The sequence below is a fragment of the Nycticebus coucang genome, chromosome Y, assembly GCF_027406575.1.
Source record: "Nycticebus coucang isolate mNycCou1 chromosome Y, mNycCou1.pri, whole genome shotgun sequence".
Classification (NCBI taxonomy): Eukaryota; Metazoa; Chordata; class Mammalia; order Primates; family Lorisidae; genus Nycticebus; species Nycticebus coucang.
Window position 1 is genome coordinate 3,910,961 of NC_069805.1, and position 16,509 is coordinate 3,927,469.

Below are 16,509 nucleotides of genomic sequence, written 5' to 3' on the forward strand. Positions count from 1 at the left end.
ACAAAATCCACCACCAAGCGGACGGGAGTCTTCCTCCCCCATGGGACCGGCTCAAGAGCCCCACAATTAAACAAGTGGGCAGAAATTAAAGGCCTTCCCACTACACTCCACGGGAGAGACCTTCTAAAAACTGGACCTACCTCCCCTACTGGGGTGCTGTGGCATTCTCCTGCCGGGCATAAAACTGAATAAAACTTTAAAAATCCTTTGCCGGCATCCCTGAATCCCCGGCGCTCCCCTCCTGCCCACTGAGGTCTGGAGGCCTGTCCCCCAGGACTTCGGATCCTTGGGTGATTTCTCAAGGGGAGTGGACAGTCCCCGAGTTGCGACTGGTCAGCATTGACTCTGAGGCGCGCCGAGTGAGGAGAGGGCACCGGGCTGTGGGGGAGTCACGCCTCGCGGGACGTCCCTGCGGTGCAGTGCACCAACCCTCCCCGGGCATAGGGGGCCCAAGACTGAATCAGACTCTGGCCTCCTCGCTGAGAGCTGAGAACCCCTACTCTCACTTGGGGTCTGAGGGCCTATCCCCCAGGAGTTCGGCTCCTTGGGTGATTTCTCAAGGGGAGTGCACAGTGCCTGAGCTGCGTCAGGACAGCGCTGACTCTGGGACACGTGAGCGAGGAGAGGGCACTCCGCTGAGGGGAAATCAAGCCTTGGCAGCACTTCCCTGCGGTGCAGTGCAGGAGCCCTCCCCGGACCGTAGTATTGCGTGAAACTGAATGAAACTCTAACTTCCCCACGCCCCACTCCCAATCCGGGTCTGGGGGCCCATCCCCCAAGAGTTCTGATTCTTGGGGGATCTCTTAAGGGGTGTGGACCCAGCACAAACTGCGGCCGCTCAGTGCTGACTCTGGGGCGCGGGACAGAGGAGAAAAGGGTCGCCTGAGTGCCCACACCAGAGCAGCAGTTCCCTGGAGGTAGATCAACAGCCGTTTTTTCTTTAACGGCAGAACGCTCACTTCTGGATATTCTGAGGCCACACCCCCTGTCTCCCTGGGCAACCAGAGGAGGCCACCGGTGACACGGCTCACAAACCCGGAAGCCTCCAGGGCGGGGCCGACCCAGAGAGGTGTTCAGACGCAATTCTCCAGCAGCAAAGACGTTTGAACTCAAAACAGCCCGTCTCCTGTAGGCGACGACAGGAACAGAGACAGAACCTCACAAAGTTGTCTGTTCTGTTCTGTTCTGTTAGCGGCATCCATCAGGGACGGGGCTAAGCCTGAGTGAACACCTCCTTCCCATCACCTGCATCAAACACTCACAGATGTCAGGCCCCATCTCCTCCTGCTAGATAGCGGCAGTCTGCGGGGGCCTGGCAGACTTCCTCGCGATTCAGGCAGGTGCAAACCCCTGGAGTGTCTGTTCACTGCAGGCAACTGGGTTGGCCATCTGCAGAGATACCAGTGACTGGGTCCGACGGAGGGGCAAAGTGGGGAAGGAGACGTCAACCTTCCCAGACTGCTCTGTTTGCGGGGTGGCTCCTCCTGACTCCACGCTGCACTGGGGTGAGGTGTCTCAGAGGAGTCACCAGGCCCCTGTGATCCAGTTCCCAGAGACCTCTTGAACCCTTCCACCTGAGACAAGTGCCGATTGAGACAGTTGATTCGGACCTTTTGAACTGGGCTAATAGACTGAGGACTTTTCAGGTGGTGCCCTGGGTGTGCGATTGTAGGAAGGTTTGATTTTCCTTTTCTAACTGGGGCCAGAGGTGGGCAGGCAAGGTGACTTCATTGCTGATTTTTCCACACAGTTGAGACTTCAAGCCAGAGTAGAAGTTGCAATAGGATCGAACAGAAACCAGCTGAAAACAAGACAGAACCACTTTGCTCCACCACACCAGACAGGGCCCCAGTTTCTCAGGCCACAACACTGTACGGGCCCTCGATAAAACCCCAGGGGAAAAACCAAAGGGAGTAAACCATGGGGCGGAATCAGCGGAAAAACTCTGGTAACATGAATAACCAGAATAGATCAACCCCCCCCAAGAAAAGATACGGCAGATGTGATTGAAGATCCCATTCATAAACAACTGGCTGAGATGTCAGAAGTCGAATTCAGAATTTGGTTTGCAGACAAGATTAATAAAATGGAATTAGGAATTCGAGGAGAAATTCAAAAACTGTCTCAAGAATTTAACGAATTTAAAGACAAAACCACCAAAGACTTAGACACACTGAAACAAGAACTTACAGCCCTCAAAGATATGAAAAATACAGTAGAATCCCTCAGTAACAGAATGGAGCAAGCAGAAGAAAGGATTTCTGACATTGAAGATTAAGTCTTCGAACGCGCCCAATCTCTCAAAGAGGAAGAGAAATGGAGAGCAAAAACGGATCACTCACTCAGAGAGCTCTCAGATAATTCGAAAAAAAATAACATAAGGGTTATAGGAATTTCGGAGACTGATGAGGTGGCAGCCAAGGGCACAGAGGCCCTTCTACATGAAATTATGAAAGAAAATTTTTCCAGACATGCCTAGAGAATCTGAAATTCAGATAGCAGACAGCTTCAGAACCCCAGCACGATTCAACCCCAATAAGCCATCTCCCAGACATATCATAATTAGCTTCACTAAAGTTAACATGAAAGAGAAGATTCTCAAAGCAGCCCAGCGAAAGAAAACTATAACGTACAAAGGTAAGAATATTAGAATAACTGCAGATCTCTCTGCTAAAACTTTTCAAGCAAGAAGAGGCTGGTCATCAACTTTTAATCTCCTAAAGCAAAAAAACTTTCAACCCAGCATCTTGTATCCAGCTAAACTGAGTTTCATCTATGATGGAGAAATTAAATACTTCAATGACATTCATATGTTGAAAAAATTTGCCATAAGTAAACCAGCTCTTCAGGATATTCTCAGACCTATCCTCCACAATGACCAACCCAATCCTATACCACAAAAGTAAACTCACTCAGAAACTTCGGATCAAACTCCAACTTCCACACTGGCGAAAGGATTAAAAATGTCCACTGGACCTTTGAAAAACTCGATACCCAAAATTCCACCAGACTTATCCTTACTCTCCATCAATGTGAATGGCTTAAACTGTCCTCTAAAGAGGCATAGGTTAGCTGACTGGATACAAAAACTTAAGCCAGATATTTGTTGCATACAAGAGTCACATCTCAACTTAAAAGACAAATACAGACTCAGGGTGAAAGGATGGTCATCCATATTTCAGGCAAATGGTAATCAGAAAAAAGCAGGTGTTGCACTTTTATTTGCAGATACAGTAGGCTTTAAACCATCAAAAGTAAGGAAGGACAAGAATGGTCACTTCATATTTGTTAAGGGTAATACTCAATATGACGAGATCTCAATTATTAATATCTATGCACCCAACCAGAATGCACCTCAATTTATAAGAGAAACTCTAACAGACATGAGTAACTTGATTTCCTCCAGCTCCATAATCGTTGGAGATTTCAACACTCCCTTGGCAGTGTTGGATCGATCCTCCAGAAAGAAGCTGAGCAAAGAAATCTTAGATTTAAACCTAACCATCCAGTATTTAGATTTAGCAGACATCTACAGAACATTTCATCCCAACAAAACTGAATACACATACTTCTCATCAGCCCACGGAACTTACTCCAAAATTGATCACATTTTAGGTCACAAGTCTAACCTCAGTCAATTTAAAGGAATAGAAATTATTCCATGCATCTTCTCGGACCATCATGGAATAAAACTTGAATTGAGTAACAACAGGAATCTGCATACCCATACAAAAACATGGAAGTTAAATAACCTTATGCTGAATGATAGCTGGGTCAGAGATGAGATTAAGAAAGAAATCACCAATTTTTTGGAACAAAATGACAATGAAGACACAAGCTATCAGAACCTCTGGGACACTGCAAAGGCAGTTCTAAGAGGGAAATTTATAGCACTGCAAGCCTTCCTCAAGAGAACGGAAAGAGAGGAAGTTAACAACTTAATGGGACATCTCACGCACCTGGAAAAGGAAGAACATTCCAACCCCAAACCCAGTGGAAGAAAAGAAATAACCAAAATTAGAGCAGAATTAAATGAAATTGAAAACAAAAGAATAATACAACAGATCAATAAATCAAAAAGCTGGTTTTTTGAAAAGGTCAATAAAATAGATAAACCTCTGGCCAACCTAATCAGGAAAAAAAGAGTAAAATCTCTAATATCATCAATCAGAAACAACAAAGACAAAATAACCACAGACTCATCAGAAATCCAAAAAATCCTTAATGAATATTACAAGAAACTTTATTCTCAGAAATATGAAAATCTGAAGGAAATCGACCGATACTTGGAAGCACGCCACCTTCCAAGACTTAACCAGAATCAAGTGGAAATGTTGAACAGACCCATAACAAGTTCAGAAATAGCATCAACTATACAAAACCTCCCTAAAAAGAAAAGCCCGGGACCAGATGGTTTCACGTCAGAATTCTACCAAACCTTTAAAGAGGAATTAGTACCTATATTACTCAACCTGTTCCAAAATGTAGAAAAAGAAGGAAGACTACCCAACACGTTCTATGAAGCAAATATCACCCTGATCCCCAAACCAGGAAAAGACCCAACAAGAAAAGAAAATTATAGACCAATATCACTAATGAATATAGATGCAAAAATATTCAACAAGATCCTAACAAACAGAATCCAGCAACACATCAAACAAATTATACATCATGACCAAGTTGGTTTTATCCCAGGGTGTCAAGGCTGGTTCAATATACGTAAATCTATAAATGTAATTCAGCACATAAACAAATTAAAAAACAAAGACCATATGATTCTCTCAATTGATGCAGAAAAAGCTTTTGATAATATCCAGCATCCCTTCATGATCAGAACACTCAAGAAAATTGGTCTAGAAGGGACTTTTCTTAAACTGATAGAGGCTATCTACAGCAAACCCACAGCCAATATCATATTGAATGGAGTTAAATTGGAATCATTTCCACTCAGATCAGGAACCAGACAAGGCTGCCCATTGTCTCCATTGCTTTTCAACATTGTAATGGAAGTTTTAGCCACCGCAATTAGGGAAGAAAAGGCGATCAAGGGTATCCATATAGGGTCAGAAGAGATCAAACTCTCGCTCTTCGCAGATGATATGATTGTGTATCTGGAAAACACTAGGGACTCTACTACAAAACTCCTAGAAGTGATCAAGGAATACAGCAGCGTCTCAGGTTACAAAATCAACATTCATAAATCGGTAGCCTTTATATACACCAACAACAGTCAAATTGAAAAAGCAGTTAAGGACTCTATCCCATTCACAGTAGTGCCAAAGAAGATGAAATATTTGGGAATTTACCTAACAAAAGACGTGAAAGATCTCTATAAAGAGAACTATGAAACTCTAAGAAAAGAAATAGCTGAAAATGTTAACAAATGGAAAAACATACCATGCTCATGGCTAGGAAGAATCAACATTATCAAAATGTCCATACTACCCAAAGCAATATATACTTTCAACGCACTCCCTATTAAAGCTCCACTGTCATATTTTAAAGATCTTGAAAAAACATTACTTCGTTTTATATGGAATCAGAAAAAACCTCGAATAGCCAAGACATTACTCAGAAATAAAAACAAAACAGGAGGAATCACACTACCAGACCTCAGACTTTACTACAAATCGATAGTGATCAAAACAGCATGGTATTGGCACAAAAACAGAGAAGTAGATATGTGGAATAGAATAGAGAACCAAGAGATGAATCCAGCTACTTACCGCTATTTGATTTTTGACAAGCCAATTAAAAACATTCAGTGGGGAAAAGATTCCCTATTTAACAAATGGTGCTGGGTGAACTGGCTGGCAACCTGCAGAAGACGGAAATTGGACCCACACCTTTCACCATTAACTAAGATAGACTCTCATTGGATTAAAGATTTAAACTTAAGACATGAAACTATAAAAATACTAGAGGAGAATGCAGGGAAAACCCTTGAAGAAATTGGTCTGGGTGAGTATTTCATGAGGAGAACCCCCCGGGCAATTGAAGCAGCTTCAAAAATACACTACTGGGACTTGATCAAACTAAAAAGCTTCTGCACAGCTAAGAACACAGTAAGCAGAGCAAGCAGACAGCCCTCAGAATGGGAGAAGATATTTGCAGGGTATAACTCTGACAAAGGTTTAATAACCAGAATCCACAGAGAACTCAAACGCATCAGCAAGAAAAAAACAAGGGATCCCATCGCAGGCTGGGCAAGGGATTTGAAGAGAAACTTCTCTGAAGAAGACAGGCGCACGGCCTTCAGACATATGAAAAAATGCTCATCATCTTTAATCATCAGAGAAATGCAAATCAAAACTACTTTGAGATATCATCTAACTCCAATGAGACTAGCCTATATCTGCTTAAAAACTTACAAAGAATAGGCTCAACAAATGCATTTAAACAGAGAATAGGAGATGTGGAATAAGAATGGCAGGCTCTTCCATTCAATTTTAACTCACTTAAGTTTAGTATTAACTGTTTTAACTGTTAAAAATGTTTAGTGTTAACATTTTAATTGTTTCTTTAAGTTTAGTTATTAATAAAGAAAAAATTTATAATGAAATCCTCATTTGGTGACTTCACAAGCTTTTCTCTCTGATAATTTAACTGACCATCATAAATTTTTATCAACATATTTATCAAAGGTCAATCATCAATTTCATTTTATCAAATGTATTCTTTCCTCTCATACCTCTTCAAAGTTTATTTTTTCAAAGAATTGATAACTCAATACCTGCTGTGGGTCCACCGTGCTAGTAAGTGTTAGATCTAAAATGACTTACCTAAAACAATTCAAGAGTGCCACAGCAGAGATCACAACAAAGTGAAACATGCTATTTTGTAGAAGAACACATACATCTTCAAAGATATCTTTAAACTGGGGCCATTCATAGATTATCTAGGGCTAGACTATTCAATGGAGCCCTATAGGCAAAGATATTCAGCAATTTAGTGGCCTCTTTTAAATATCAAATGTAAAATAAAGTGATTAAAAATATTTAAAGTTCTTAGATATTTTCAGTGGTTTCTGAATTATCCACAGGAAGCTCTAACTTAGTTGTATAGAGTTTGATGTATGTGTCCACCATCAAATCTGGATAAGCAAAGCCAAGTTATTTTACCTTCGTTCTGTCAAATTGTTCCTCAAGTATGCTTTGAGATGTTTTCATCTATTTTCTTACCATTCATTCTCAACTTTCATCACAAGAAATATACATAGGACCTTTAGCAATGCATACATGTTAGGAAAAAACTTCATGTGGGGCAGGTAGAGGGCTTTATGAATGGTGGATTAAAGTTCAATATATTTTACTCTGTGTATCTATTTGATTTTGTAGCAATTAAGTTCAGCTGAGAGTGTGTCAAGATTGGGTAAATACTTCTGTACATCACAGCATGGTGTTCCTCTGATGTATTGAAGTTGAGTTGACTGTTGAATTAGGGTATCTAAAGTAAGCATTAAAGAGCTTTGAGGTCTTGCTTTTAGAATAATGTGTTCCTCTGTTGGAACACTTAAGGTTTCTTTACAGTAACTCAGAAGTTAGTTGAATTTCCAAGTTAATTGCTGAACTCTGCAGAATTTCCTAAAGAGCTTTACCTGAATATCATACTTGCTTGCCAAATTTGTGGCTTCCTCAAACCAAAACTCATGATAAACTACAATATTTTTCCATCATTTCATTGAGTGAAGACAGTACTTGAGTCAAGCTACTGACTACAAAAAAATAAATAAATAAATAAATAAATAAAAAAAATACAAACCTCAGAGGATTTGATCCTCTCAGATTTTCCTGAAGGCCTTTCTAAAAGAGAGGCCATTTTTAAGAGCAACAATGGTAACAATGAAATAAAAATTTATTACTGAACTACAGAGGGCACAGGCTCAGCCAGCTATATAGTTAATTCCATCTAATAGTTGTGCCACTATTTATACCATCTAAACTTAAAACAAATGATTGCAAGATGTCCACTAAAATTTCAAAAGCATCATGTGTTCCTGTCAACTGATAATGGCAAATTTCCTTCAGTTCTTTAACCCTTTCTTCACTGTTCTGAAAAAGAACAGAAATTATGTTGTCAGGTTCTAAAAGCAGTTATGGTGATCAATGGAAAAAAGAACAAACTTCCTCAATTGTCCCCAATCCAACAGATAACTCCATGATTATTCCAAGCACACATTTAGGCCAAAGTGTTTAGCTTGGGTAGATTTCTCTAGAAGTCTAGAAATAACTTTCATTTTGGAAAAAAATCCACTGGACACAATGTAAGCCTGGCCATGACAATACTCCATATTTAGCTACCACTTCTCAGTTATGGCAGTGAATTTTCACAGCCAAAATTTCTTCATCAGCTTCATAAGGCAGGAAGTCTACAAATTCCTCTCTCAGGTTATGAGATTCATCCACAAACCTCACCAGTGCCAGCACAGGTAGGTGCTTTCCCCCTGCTATATCTACTACATCTTCTGTGATAAAAAGAGTGAGTCTCTTGGGCGGTGCCTGTGGCTCAAGAAGTAGGGCGCCGGTCCCATATGCCGGAAGTGGCAGGTTCAAACCCAGCCCCGGCCAAAAAAAAAAAAAAAGATTTAAAAAAAGAGTGAGTCTGTCACTTCCTAAGCGTTTCTTCCCAAATTCAGCTCTTACAGATTTCTAACATCTGTTTCTACTGTATTCTTGAACAAAACTGATGTGTTAACTGATGTTGTCTCAAAGCCTCTTCACCAGAATTTATCAGTGTCACCAGCGGTGACTTGAAAGTGCTTGAAAGTTACCAGGAGTAAGGAGATCATCTGAAATTTCATCAGTCTCATGTCCATCTATAGATGTATATTTTGTTTTCCCATAAGCATAAAGATGCCAAATAAAGATTTCAGATTTCTTTGTTTTCCTTCTTTTCAAGGGTGAGAGGTAAAATGTCTTCATTCTGTTCTTCAACCTCCTCTTCTGTACTAGCATCGCTGTTGTTGGTTTCATTAGGTGTTTTCTTTTTCTTTTTTTATTAAATCATAGCTATGTACATTAATGCAATCATGGGGTACAATGTGCGGGGGGTTTTTGTTATTAAATCATAGCTGTGTGCAATAATGCAATCATGAAGTACAATGTGCAGGTTTTATATACAGTTTGAAATATTTTCATCGAACTGGTTAACATAGTCTTAATGGCATTTTCTTAGTTATTGTGTTCAGACATTATATTCTGCATTTAGTAAGTTTCACCTGTACCCTTCAAAGATGCACCATAGGTGTGGTCCCACCAATTGCCCTCCCTCTGCCCATCATCCCCCACCCCTTGCCCCCATTGCTCCTTTCCCCATATTCTAGTGCTACAGCTTTCATATGAAAGCTATAAATTAGTTTCATAGTAGGGCTGAGTACATTGGATACTTTTTCTTCCATTCTTGAGATGCTTTGCTAAGAAGAATATGTTCTAGCTCCATCCATGAAAACATGAAAGAGGTAAAGTCTCCATCTTTCTTTAAGGCTGCATAATATTACATGGTGTACATATACCACAGTTTATTAATCCATTCATGGGTCAACGGGCACTTGGGCTTCTTCGATGACTTAGCAATTATGAATAGGGCTGCAATAAACATTCTGGTACAAATATCTTTTTTATAATGTGATTTTTTGGTCTTTAAGTTTTTGTTCCTGTTCAGAAGTTTCATTGATTGTTTTTTTTCTGTTTCTGTTTTGCTCAATTCTTGTATATGTTTTCTGTTTTTACTCTGTGAATTGTTCTAATGACTGGTAAGATCAAATTTTGTTTCTAACTCTGATGTTAAGGTCTGATGCTGAAATTTTATCTTAAGGTTTAACAGGCAATGTTTTTTTTCTTAGCTTCTTGACATGTCTGGATTGTTTAAAGAAGCCAAAAAATCTTCCTATGCTATTACTATTGCCGTTCTAAAGATATTAGTTTTCTAGTTTATTTTAGTTTTCTTTAAAACATAATGTTCATGAATAAAAAATAAACAAATTTTAATAAGAAAATTTTTATTAAAATATAACCAGGAAAAAGAGGCATCTAACATAGGTGATAGAAATCATCTCAACTAAGGAAAGAGAGCCTTGTGAAAGAGATATTGAGCCCAGAAGTCAAGGTAATAGAAGAGAGGCAAGATGATGCTTACAGGGTCATTGCCTGTACTGGGTGGCTGGGGCACCAGCCATATACACTGGAGCTGGAGTGTTCAAATCCAGTTTGGGCCTGTTGGATTAGACCCAACAGGCGACAACTACAACAACAAAATAGCTGGGTGTTGTGGTGGATGTCTATAGTCCCAGCTACTTGGAAGGCAAGAGAATCACTTAAGCCCAAGAGTTTAGGTTGCTATGAGCTGTGATGGCACAGCACTGTACCCAGGGAGATAGCTTGAGACTCTGTGTCAAAAAAAAAAGAAGAAGAAGATGCTTACAGACCAAGGGATCAGGAAATAACTCCCTTGAGGTAGATAACAAAAATAGACTCTCAGGCCAGTTAGTCATAGAATATTTTCCACTCAGAAGATAACAGAAGGCAGAATATTCCAACACAGTGAGACAGGGAACAATCCCAACTCTGGAGGAGAGTGAAGAAGAATTCTCTGCCAGGATTCCAGGTAATCTTGTATATCAGATATGAAAGCCCAAAAGAACATGCTTTCATTTCAGAAAATCTAAAGTCTTATAACTCAGCATTTTTGCTGGCTGTGGGTGGCTTACTCAGCTCACTTCCTAGTAAAGGTTCCTTTCACTTTTGGAACACAGTCCTGCACTACCTGTTGTCCATTGCCTGAAAAGCGTTGTTTGTTCTGTTTCCAATGGCAGGTGAGGAACGACAGATATTGTTCCTCTCTCAAGGTCAGTATTTATTTTTAGAGAAATTCATACTTTCTGAAGCATTTGTAAAATGTATAGATGTTTGAGGCTCTTTAACATTTTAAAAGAAAACCAGTTATTAGAATAGGCACTAAAGTAGATATCTTTCCTAGTCAAATTTTATGTTAATAAATGCTAGGAGTGCATCAGTAATCTCCAGATCCAAATTCTTTAAGAACTATCAGGTCATGGAGGCAACATTTTTTTTTTAATTAAATCATAGCTATGTACATTAATGTGATCATGGAGCACCATACACTAGTTTCATAGACCATTTGACACATTTTCATCACACTGGTTAACATAGCCTTTCTGGCATTTTCTTAGTTATTGTGCTAAGACATTTACATTCCACATTTACTAAGTTTCACATATACCCTTGTAAGATGCACCACTGGTGTAATCCCACCAATCCCCCTCCCTCTGCCCACCTATCCCATCTCTCCCTCCCCTTTCCTCCTTCCCCTATTCTTAGGTTGTAACTGGGTTATAGCTTTCATGTGAAAGCCATAAATTAGTTTCATAGTAGGCTGAGTAGATTGGATACTTTTTCTTCCATTCTTGAGATACTTTACTAAGAAGAATATGTTCCAGCTCCATCCATGTAAACATGAAAGAGGTAAAGTCTCCGTCTTTCTTTAAGGCTGCATAATATTCCATGGTTTACATATACCACAATTTATTAATCCATTCGTGGATTGATGGGCACTTAGGCTTTTTCCATGACTTAGTAATTATGAATAGGGCTCCAATAAACATTCTGGTACAAATATCTTTGTTGTGATGTGATTTTTGGTCTTCTGGGTAGATGCCTAGTAGAGGAATTATAGGATTGAATGGCAGATCTATTTTTAGATCTCTAAGTGTTCTCCATACATCTTCCCAAAAGGAATATATTAATTTGTATTCCCACCAGCAGTGTAGAAGTGTTCCCTTTTGTCCACATCCACGCCAACATCTCTGGTCTTGGGATTTTGTGATATAGGCTAGTCTTACTGGAGTTAGTTAGATGATATCTGAAAGTAGTTTTGATTTGCATTTCTCTGATGATTAAAGATGATGAGCATTTTTTCATATGTCTATAGGCTGCATGCCTGTCTCCTTCAGAGAAGTTTCTCTTCAAATCCCTTGCCCAGCTGGCGATGGGATCACTTGGTCTTTTCTTGCTTATACATTTGAGTTCTCTGTGGATTCTGGTTATTAAACCTTTGTCAGAGACATAACCTGCAAATATCTTCTCCCATTCTGAGGGGCTGTTTGTTTGCTTTACTTACTGTTTTCTTGCCTGTGCAGAAGCTTTTTAGTTTGATCAGGTCCCAGTAGTGTATTTTTGAAGCTGCTTCAATTGCCCGGGGGGTCCTCCTAATAAAATACTCGCCCAGGCCAATTTCTTCAAGGGTTTTCCCTACACTCTCTTCTAGTATTTTTATAGTTTCATGTCTTAAGTTTAAATCTTTAATCAAGTGAGAGTCTATCTTAGTTAATGGTGAAAGGTGTGGGTCCAGTTTCAGTCTTCTGCAGGTTGCCAGCCAATTCACCCAGCACCATTTGTTAAATAGGGAATCTTTTTCCCACTGAATGTTTTTAATTGGCTTGTCAAAGATCAAATAATGGTAAGTAGCTGGATTCATACCTTGGTTCTCTATTCTGTTCCAGACATCTACTTCTCCGTTTTTGTGCCAGTACCATGCTGTTTTGATAACTATCGATTTGTAGAGTTGTCTGAGGTCTGGTAGTGTGATTCCTCCTGCTTTGTTTTTATTTCTGAGTAATGTTTTGGCTATTTGAGGATTTTTCTAATTCCATATAAAATGAAGTATGGTTTTTTCAAGATCTTTAAAGCATGACAGTGGAGCTTTAATAGGGATTGCATTAAAATTGTATATCGCTTTGGGTAGTATGGACATTTTATCAATGTTGATTCTTCCCAGCCATGAGCCTGGTATGTTTTTCCATTTAACATTTTCAGCTATTTCTTTTCTTAGAGTTTCATAGTTCTCTTTATAGAGATCTTTCATGTCCTTTGTTAGATAAACTCCCAAATATTTCATCTTCTTTGGCACTACTGTGAATGGGATAGAGTCCTTAACTGTTTTTTGAACTTGACTATTGTTGGTATATATAAAGACTACTGATTTATGAATGTTGATTTTGTAACCTGAGACACTGCTGTACTCCTTGATCACTTCTAAGAGTTTTGTTGTAGAATCCCTCGTGTTTTCCAGATATACAATCATATCATCTGCGAAGAGCAAAAGTTTGATCTCTTTTGACCCTATTTGAACACCCTTGATTGCCTTTTCTTCCCTAATTGTGGTGGCTAAAACTTCCATTAGAATTTTAAAGAGTAGGGCAGCGCCTGTGGCTCAAAGGGGTAGGGCTCTGGTCCCACATGCCGGAGGTGGTGGGTTCAAACCCAGCCCCGGCCAAAAACCACAAAAAAAAAAAAAGAAAAAAAGAAAAAAAGAATTTTAAAGAGTAGTGGAGACAATGGGCACCCTTGTCAGGTTCCTGATCTGAGTGGAAATGATTTCAATTTAAGTCCCTTCAATATGATATTGGCTGTGGGTTTGCTGTAGATGGCCTCTATCAGTTTAAGAAAAGTTCCTTCTATACCAATTTTCTTAAGTGTTCTGATCATGAAGGGATGCTGGATAGTATCAAAAGCTTTTTCTGCATCGATCAAGAGAATTATATGGTCTTTGTTTTTTAATTTGTTTAAGTGCTGTATTATACTTATAGATTTACATACTTTGAACCAGCCTTGAGACCCTGGGATGAAACTGACTTGGTCATGATGTACAATTTGTTTGATGTGTTTCTGGATTCTGTTTGTTAGGATCTTGCTGAATATTTTTGCATCTATATTCATTAGTGATATGGGTCTATAATTTTCTTTTTTTGTTGGGTCTTTCCCTGGTTTGGGGATGAGGGTGATGTTTGCTTCATAGAACGTGTTGGGTAGTCTTCTTTCTTTTTCTACCTCCTTCCCCACCTTGCACCTCTGTCACACCCAGTCACTGATAGCCCCGCAGTTGGCTGATGCAGTTGCCTGTAGTGAACAGATACTCCAGGGGTTTGCACCTGCCTAAATCACAAGGAAACCTGCCAGGCCTCTGCGCTCTGCCTCTCTCTAGCAGGAGGAGGTGAGGCCAGACAGCCTCAGGCACTTGATGGAGGTTGTGTGGTGTTCACTCAGGTCCAGCCCCACCCCTGATTGATGTTACTGACAGAACAGAACAGAACAAGTTTGCAGGATTTTGGTTTTGTTCCTGCTAAATTCCCCTGCAGAAGAGAAGCTTTTTTGAGTTCCAAAGCCCTGTCTTTTTTCCTGCAGATTTGTATTAGGTTACCTGCCAGTTCTATCTTGCTGCCTTCCTTTGTCTATAGGCTGACAATCCCCTGAGGGCCAGGTGCATCTTAGGGTCAGTAAAGTGGTCCTGTGGGACAGCCCTGGGAACTTCCCTGGTCTGTGAGTTGGTACCACCTCAGGCAAATCCTTTACTCACAGGTGGTTGCTAGCCACCTCTGGTTGCCCAGGGAGACAGGGCGTGTGGCTTCAGAATATCTGGGAGTGAGCCGTATTGCTGCTAAAAGACGGCTGCTGCTCCAAGCCTCAGGGAACTACTGCTCTGGTGTGGTTCCCTCTCAGCCGATTTCCTCTCCTCACTCCCATGCTCCAGAGTCAGCACTGACCAGCTGCAATTTAGGCACTGTCCACACCCCTCAAGGAATCACCCAAGAATCTGAACTCCTGGGGGACAGTCTTCCAGACCTCAGAGTGAGAGTGCAGGGGAGTGCCAGGAGCTCAGAGTTGCAGGTAGAGAATATATACAGTTTTATGCCTGGCAAGAGGCATAGTAGGGAAGGTAGATCCAGTTTTTAGAGGGTCTCTCCTGTGGAGTGTAGTGGGAGGACCTTTGAACTCTTCATGTTTGTTTGTGGGTCACTCCAAGCCGTTCTCATGGGGGAGGGGACTACCATCCACTTGGTGATGGATTTTGTCCTTTTGTTTGTATCCTTGTGGTCACAGCTCACCTCAGTGGGGTTGATGTGCAATCTTCAACCTTTTCCCTTGGTGCAGCTCAGATCCACCAGGTTACTTGCTAAATTTTTGTCCTTTAACTCTCCTTCTGGATGGAAGCCTCTGTGGAAAGCTGGCTTCAGTTGGCCATCTTGTCTCCACCCCTCCAGTTAAATTTATAACATAAATAGAAAAATATGACTAATAATTAAGGCACTACAATGACGATGTCTCTAAAAAAAAAAAATACTCCTGTGGCTATACTACCTAACCAAAAAAAATCATAATTTCAGAAACTTAAGATGCAGACAAGATGGGGTGAGATGAGAATGTTAAAATGGTAAATCAATAAAAATTATAACTAGTGATGTCACACAACAGTGTTGACTGTGATTAAGTTATTTACGTAGCAGTATTGAATTAGAACATCTATCTCCTGGCGCCGCTGTGCTACAACCCTCGCGGGAGAGGTGTGCTACAAACCGCAGCAGGAGGCACCCCTGGCCGCGGCCCCAGAGGCAACATTTTGTTCCTTCCTTTTCATGATGTTGGTCTAGTGAGCCACACTAAATTTCCACACAATTTATATTGTGGGGGAATATATTCCTCTGAATCTCAAGGTTTACCTTTTGTTTTGTCATAAGCAGTTGCTTCTGCTCTGAACTGTAGAGCTTACTGCCCATGGCTTGGCTTCAGGTAATTAGCTGTGTGATGTTTGACAGGCCACTTCTCATCTCTAAAGGGAGAGGCCTGGACTAATGGGACTTTATAGTCCCTTTCATTCACTTTTTCAGTAAATATTTATGAGTACGGCCCATTAGTGAACAAGACGAGCAGGGAACCTGCAATTATAGATCTTAGTGAACCTTCAGGGATGATTGACGAAAACAAACCAGGATAAGGTGCAGCCATGATGGGCTCACATTAGATGGGGTGATCTAAGAAGGATTGTCTGAGGAACTAACATATGGGCTGCAAACCAGATAAACAAAATAAATTGGCTATTTCATTTCTACAGGCATTCTAAGCACTGGGAAGGATATGTGCAAAGGTGACAAAAACTTGTGTGGTACAGTGTTGTCTTGAATGAGAGGCAGGGTGCTGGTAGTCAGTACCAGATTTATAGCTGACAGTGACTCCATGGCTCTGCCCTGCTGGAACACTTAACATACCTGAAGCCCAGGTTATGAACAAGATAGGTTCTATAGGTTTGTTCTTTACATGAGTTTCCATGTAAGTTGGAACAACTACAGTTACTTATTACCTGTAATAGTTTCCATTCATCCATTCATGGAATCATATATCAGTCAGTTGTTTGTAACTCAGAGACTTACTGTAATAACCTCTGTTCATAAGTGCAAGTTGTACATAGGTCACATGTTAATGGGAACTGCTTATATTAGACGTCACATGCTCTCCGCAGGTGGATAACAGGGGCCCCGGGAATCACACTGGAGTGGGTACAGTAGTTAAGAATATAAACAAGATTGCAGTCTGAAGCCAATAGGGACCTCAGTGGACCAGTGAGCTCACATGATTTCAGCAGGACTCTGGAGGCCAGATTCAGTAGTCTTGGTCACTGTGAGCCAAAATAAATCCATTTTAAAATTTGCAGAACCACAAA

General features: G+C 40.6%; 1 pseudogene; it reads right to left on the reverse strand.

Annotated features, from left to right (window-relative positions):
- Positions 1–7,882: 7,882 nt before the first annotated feature.
- LOC128578968 (52 kDa repressor of the inhibitor of the protein kinase-like) overlaps positions 7,883–16,509 on the reverse strand; it is a 31,385-nt pseudogene continuing 22,758 nt past the window's right edge.